Source organism: Lepisma saccharinum, chromosome 1, assembly GCF_977018435.1.
Source record: "Lepisma saccharinum chromosome 1, izLepSacc3.1, whole genome shotgun sequence".
NCBI lineage: Eukaryota > Metazoa > Arthropoda > Insecta > Zygentoma > Lepismatidae > Lepisma > Lepisma saccharinum.
This window is the reverse complement of record NC_139229.1, coordinates 84,654,740-84,660,878: the sequence shown is the minus strand read 5'-3', so window position 1 is coordinate 84,660,878 and position 6,139 is coordinate 84,654,740.

Here is a 6,139-nt window from a genome sequence, read left to right as displayed (position 1 = left end):
CTCTCTGCATTTATTTTAGCATTTGTGTGAATTAATATCGTATTATGTACAGTCATGGAAAAAAGTACTTCTCCCATATAGCCTTAATACTAGTAATCTTATGGGGAAAGTAATTCTTTCCACGACTGTACATCTAAATAGCAATATTTCACACTAAAAATAATAGAAAACTTTTCAGAAAAAAATGCCCCTTGAATGACCCCATTACCTAATGTCCCATATTCAATCATCCGTGTTCAGGAGAGGACTATGATGAGATATTAGTGAATAAATAATGAATTTGCAAATCGGAAATCAATCATACATTCTGACGTCATCGCGAATTATGGCGATGATAAAATTTTGATAGGTTTAACGCCAATGTGTAATCAATACATTATGCAAAGGTTTGCTTACGTAGTTGAAACGTGTGGTTTAAATAGCAAAGCAACTAGAAATTAGCGAGAAGCCGATAACTATATATTCCCAGAAGCCGAAAACAGATGGTGGGTTGTTACAATTTGATATTTCACAAAAGGGTGAAATGGTTTAACTTTTATATTATGATTGTGTTATCATTTTAGAAGCTATGTTTTGTGTAGTTGCAATCTGTTCCTAGTTTATTTGATTTGTATTTTCAGAATTGAAGATAATGTATCATGGCACGTAGTTTTCTAATTTTATTTTATTTTATGTTTCACACCATTATGTGCAGCTTTGGAAAGAATTGCATCAAGTGAACGGGTTTAGGCTAATGGTTAAGCTGACGGACTAATATTCGGGAGTCTCAAGTTCTTTCCCCGCGGAGAGATATTTCGTGGCTTTCCTCAAGGACCACAGATTAGTTTCTCTTGATTGCTGAAGGCGGTAAACGGTGTGTACTGGTCGACCCTTCCTCTGCTCTATGTGGGCATTTCAATAATTAAGCAAAATAGACAATACAATTTATATATTAGTTTTAAGGCTCATTCTATATTTTCAAAAGTACAGATTTCTGAAACTTTTTAAAGGAAAAAAGTCATCATTATTCTCATTATTATTCACGAATGATTTGCAATATTTGTACGACACGATTTGAGGAGAAAAAGCGATAATTTTACTGGCAACATATGAGACGACGCCAGATGGGAGGCAGGACCCCTCCTGAGCAACGGCGGCGCCAGGATTAAACATCTAGAGGTGCTGAGGGGGTGCGATGTTGAAAATATAGAAAACATCAAACATGCATGCAAGAGCGCCCGCAGGATTTTTTTTTGGCGAGGGGGGGGGGAGAGTAAGATTTCATATTTTTCCAGGAACTTATATTTTACCTTTATTATTATTGAAATGGAATTGAAAAGTCTTTGGCGTTTGTGCGAAGTTCAAGGTTGAGCCCACTATTTAAATAGAAACTGGATTCACCTTGTATCCTTACCCTAAACATCTAACATATTGTTGATGAACAGTTGTCTTTTTGTACTTTTTCACGATGCACAGATGTAAGAGACCACTGCTGAATGTTCAATTTGTGTAAGTTGGGTAAAAGAAACCTGAAGTCCTACTATTTGCAAATAAAGTAACACGTACAAAAAATACGAAATAATGTATAGTCAGTGTCATATAATTACCAAACTGCTCAGTGGCGCAGGAACGTTTTTCATTTGGGGGGGTACAAAATTCAGCCTCCCATATATATATATGTCCAATCAAGTGTCGCAATAATAATAATTAGGATAATTATATTTAATTAAATTAATATATTAATTAATTAAATATGTACATTAATTAATATTTTATTGTTATTATTACATGAATAGGTAAAAGATAGTAAAAGAATAGAAATATAACAGCAAGTATTAATTATCTAGCGTACGTGTAGTTAAGATCGCCAAGATTTGCACAAAAACAACTGCCCTGGCAAGGAATTTAATGTCAGATAGAAAAAGAATTGAATATTTATTGAATAACAAAAAAGGAGTTAGATCCAATTAACGAAAAGTAAAGTTCCTGATTAATATTTTATGGATATTATCATTAGTAGTGTGCATAAATCCTGATTAATATTTTATGGATATTATCATTAGTAGTGTGCATAAATCTTTGGAATCCTTCAAAGCCGTATGAGCCAAATTCCTTGCCTTCCAATAAGTTCAGCGGATAAAACCATCGAGTATACAGGGTGCAGCAGAAATAACTCCCGGATTTCATTCGTGAATAACAAAGCAACGATAGATGTTATGCAAAATTTTATTTCACAGTTGGAAAGAACAAGGATTACCATTTTGTTTCCCATATGTACCGAGACAACTCCATGAACGCCCCTACTTTTTTGAGGAAGACGGCACGGAGTTAATGTAACGTCTGACCGTTATGTATGGATGTTACGCAACTTCCTGCAGCCGCAATCGAACGAACGTGGCAAATTGGCTGTGTGGTTCCAACAGGATGGTGCCACAGCACTCGTATCGATGAACGTGCTACGTGAAATGTTTCCAGGGCGTCTGATCTCACTTTTAAGTCACCTTCCATGGCCAACTCGTTCCCCCGAGCTCGCACCCTGCGACTTCTTTCTGTGGGAGTACCTGAAGGCTAAAGTTTACCAAGGAAGGCCGAGGACAGCCAATGATCTGAAAGATGGTATCAGACAGGAAAGAGCGGCAATAACGACCAGACATGACTAGGAGGGTAATGCAGATCTTCAGGGCGAGACTTCAGAAATGCGTACACCGTGCAGATCGGCATTTGGACGATATCATTTTAAAACAAAGTCAACTATGTCACCCAAAATGGTGAGTTGTGGCAATTTTGTAAAAAAAAAATTTGGAACATTTTGTTCTTTGCAAATGTGCAATAAAATGGTAAACCTTGTTCTTTCCAACTGTGCAATAAAGTTTTGCATAACATCTATCGTTGCTTTGTTATTCACAAATGAAATCCGGGAGATATTTCTGCCGCACCCTAACTTTTAATTGTTACGCTGTTCAAGCATGGTATTGGCATTGATGAAAATTGAGTATAACAAATGCTAAACAATTATATTTTGATAAATTACTTTTACTACTTGGTAAGTCTTTTGGGGGGAAGGGGTCCGGACCCCCTGGACCCCCACAAAAACGTCCTTGATACCTAGGTATAATGTGAAGCCATGATAAATATTCTCTTTCAGAACAGCACACACGAATATCCTGTTATTTAATGCAAAATATGCATCAATATTTTTCATTGTTTTTGTTAGAATTTAAGTTTAAAAAAAAAAACATTTTAAAATCAGATAACAATTCTGAAACATATAAGGCTAAGCTCTGGACCTTATTCTGGGCTTATTTGGATTTCACGGAACAGAAAATCAGGAGTGAGGGGGATCTTGAGCCACCCCAAGAAACTACATTATATAGAGTTCTACTTCAGTTCCGTTCTTTCTAATTTTAAAAGTCCCATAGCTACGCATAAAAATATCTTTAAACAATTTATGGCAGGTGTGTACCATATCCAATGCCTTTTAGAAGCCATGTATTTGGTATTTTCTCAGACATCTATAGGGTGTTGTATTAAAAAAGAAAAAAATGAGTTCAGATGGTTCCCAATCAACTCGTAAGAAGTCTAACTTTGAAATATTTGTGAAAAATATGACAAATTATTTATTTGTAATATAATTAGCTGTACCTAATGACGCTCTTCAAGTACTGAAAGTAATATCATTCGGTTCATTTACAAAACCGAAATCCTTCAGCTCTCAGAAGTAGCAAGGAAAGCCATACCCTCAAAAGTTTATTCTTTCTTTTCAATTTTTGGTGGACAATGTGAAGAGCCGGCCAAGGTTTATTTTCGATGTAGTGGTACTAAATGCAGATACATGCGTGTGTTTTATGATGACATGTCAATTTCTCGTTTATGTGAAAATGTAAACTTTAATGTAAGCAGAAGCATGTGCGCGTCACAGAAAGATTTTCGCATCTACAAAGAAAATCCAAAACACATTCCCACCTCGCCGTACTCCGTGGCGGAGGGGTTAGCATAGCGCGCTATGACGCCTGAGGTCCCAGGTTCGAATCCTGGCCTGCCCATGGGTGTTATTTTTGAGTGTCCATCAATTTCATCATATAATCATCACTCATCCTCATCTTCGCGATTAGCCAAAAGTGGCAGAAATGCGAAGTAAAATAAACCAAATCAATCAATCAAATATTCCCATCTTACTCCCAGAGACCTTGTAAATCCAATCCAAAATCTACCAATAGAACCTGCAGTGAGTCTCATTTATCTCGTGCATTCATCTGACTAATGTAATTTTCTTAAAATTTGACTTCAGAGTTTAACATAAAATGGCGTTGTGTTTGTGTTGCATTCGATATCACAATTAGATTTAAAGCAATTTATGTCCAATTATAAGTATACCTAATACATAGATAAAAAATAGTCCCCCCTCTGATAAAATCGCAAATTGCACCCTGTTTAAATGTCTAGGAAAGATTTCATTTCACCTAGGAGTGGTATCGCGATGCGATGAGTCGAGAATTGTCACAGCCTCATCTTGTATCCTGTGTGGCGAGGTCCTTCTCGTTCTTGTTTGTGCTTATTTTTTTTTCGGTTTCCACTCTGAAGTTATGCTAATTTATTCCAAATTTACCTCATTCTCAGATAGGCTAATCGGCACTCTATTTTTTTTTAAAAAAAATATATCTTAATATATAGGTTTAAGTATAGTTTTCCCAACACCATCTTACAAATTTATGAAAAATATGGGTGAGGTACAGGAGTGCATTGTAACCCCCCCCCCCCCCCCCCAGTTGGTCTGTCTTGTCTCGTCTCGTTCGTGTAAGTGTTCCGTTTCGGAAAATTCCATTACAAATATTCAAAAGAAAATGGGGTCAGTCATATACTCTTCTGATGAAGATTTGTATCTTATCTTCGAATCGACGCGACCACTGCTTTAGAAATGTGGGGGGCCCTTACGCAAAGCAGCAATCGTCTGCAGCGTAATTGTCTGAGAGTCAATCTGATTCCATCGTTCCACACACATTTTAAACAATTTTCATCTCGTTAAAGAGGTTTCCAAGAACTTAGGTTAATGAACTAACTAGTAGCAAGCACAATGTAGTATAATAAGTTTACAATTAAATGTTTTGAATTTCTATGGTAAGGACTATAATGCTTAAAATTTATAAATAATAATACATTTTTTATTGGGCGAATTGATAATAGGTAATTTTAACAGTAGCACCTTCCGTCTGCTGTCAAATTACCAAAGGGGGGTACAGGGGGTACAACTCGATTTACGGATTTAGGGGGTACAGTACTCCCTTCAAAAATTTGCGGGGGTACAATGTACCCCTGTACCCCCCCCCCCGTTCCTGCGCCACTGAGACTGCTTCTCTAACATAGAAGTGTGCATAAACAACAACAACGACGGGAAAAAGCAACCATCTCGATATCACTCCCGTTATACGAGGGTGGTTCATTAATTATTGTCCCTGACATATAAGCAGTATTATTTTTCCACAAAGTCCCCCTTCACAGTAATGCACGTCTGCCAGCTTCAAAGAATGTCTGTGGCTGAGCCGTGAGCCATTCTTCCGCAGCGTCCATAACAGCAGCATTTGAGGGAAAATGCGTCCCCTTGAGGTGCTCCTTCAACATCGGGAACAAATGAAACTAGGATCGAGGTCGGGTGAGTAGGGAGGGTGTTCCAACACATGGAAACCAGCAGCATGGATTGCGGCACCAGTAACATGGCTTCTGTGTGCTGGAGCATTATCGTGGTGAAACAGCACTTTTCGCAGCAACATCCCACGCCGCTTCTCCTTGATTGCTTGACGTAACTTAGGGATTAGGGCTGCATAATAGTCCCCAGTAACAGTGTGTCCCACCAGATAGTCAAAAAGGAGCACACCCTTCGCATCCCAAAAAATTGTGGCCATAACCTTGCGTGCTGATGCTTGCACCCTGAATTTGCGGGGGGGAGGTGAATTGCTGTGCCGCCACTCCATACTCTGTCGTTTGGACTCGGGATCATAGTGGTGGAGTCATGTCTCATCCACTGTCACAAATCTATCACAGAACTGCTTCAGGTCTGCCCCCATCAGCTCCAAACCAGCCCTTGAACATTGAACTCTGTCTTTCTGTTGTTCACGGGATAACATTTTGGGGACCCATCGCGCTAACACCTTTCTGAATCCCAAGT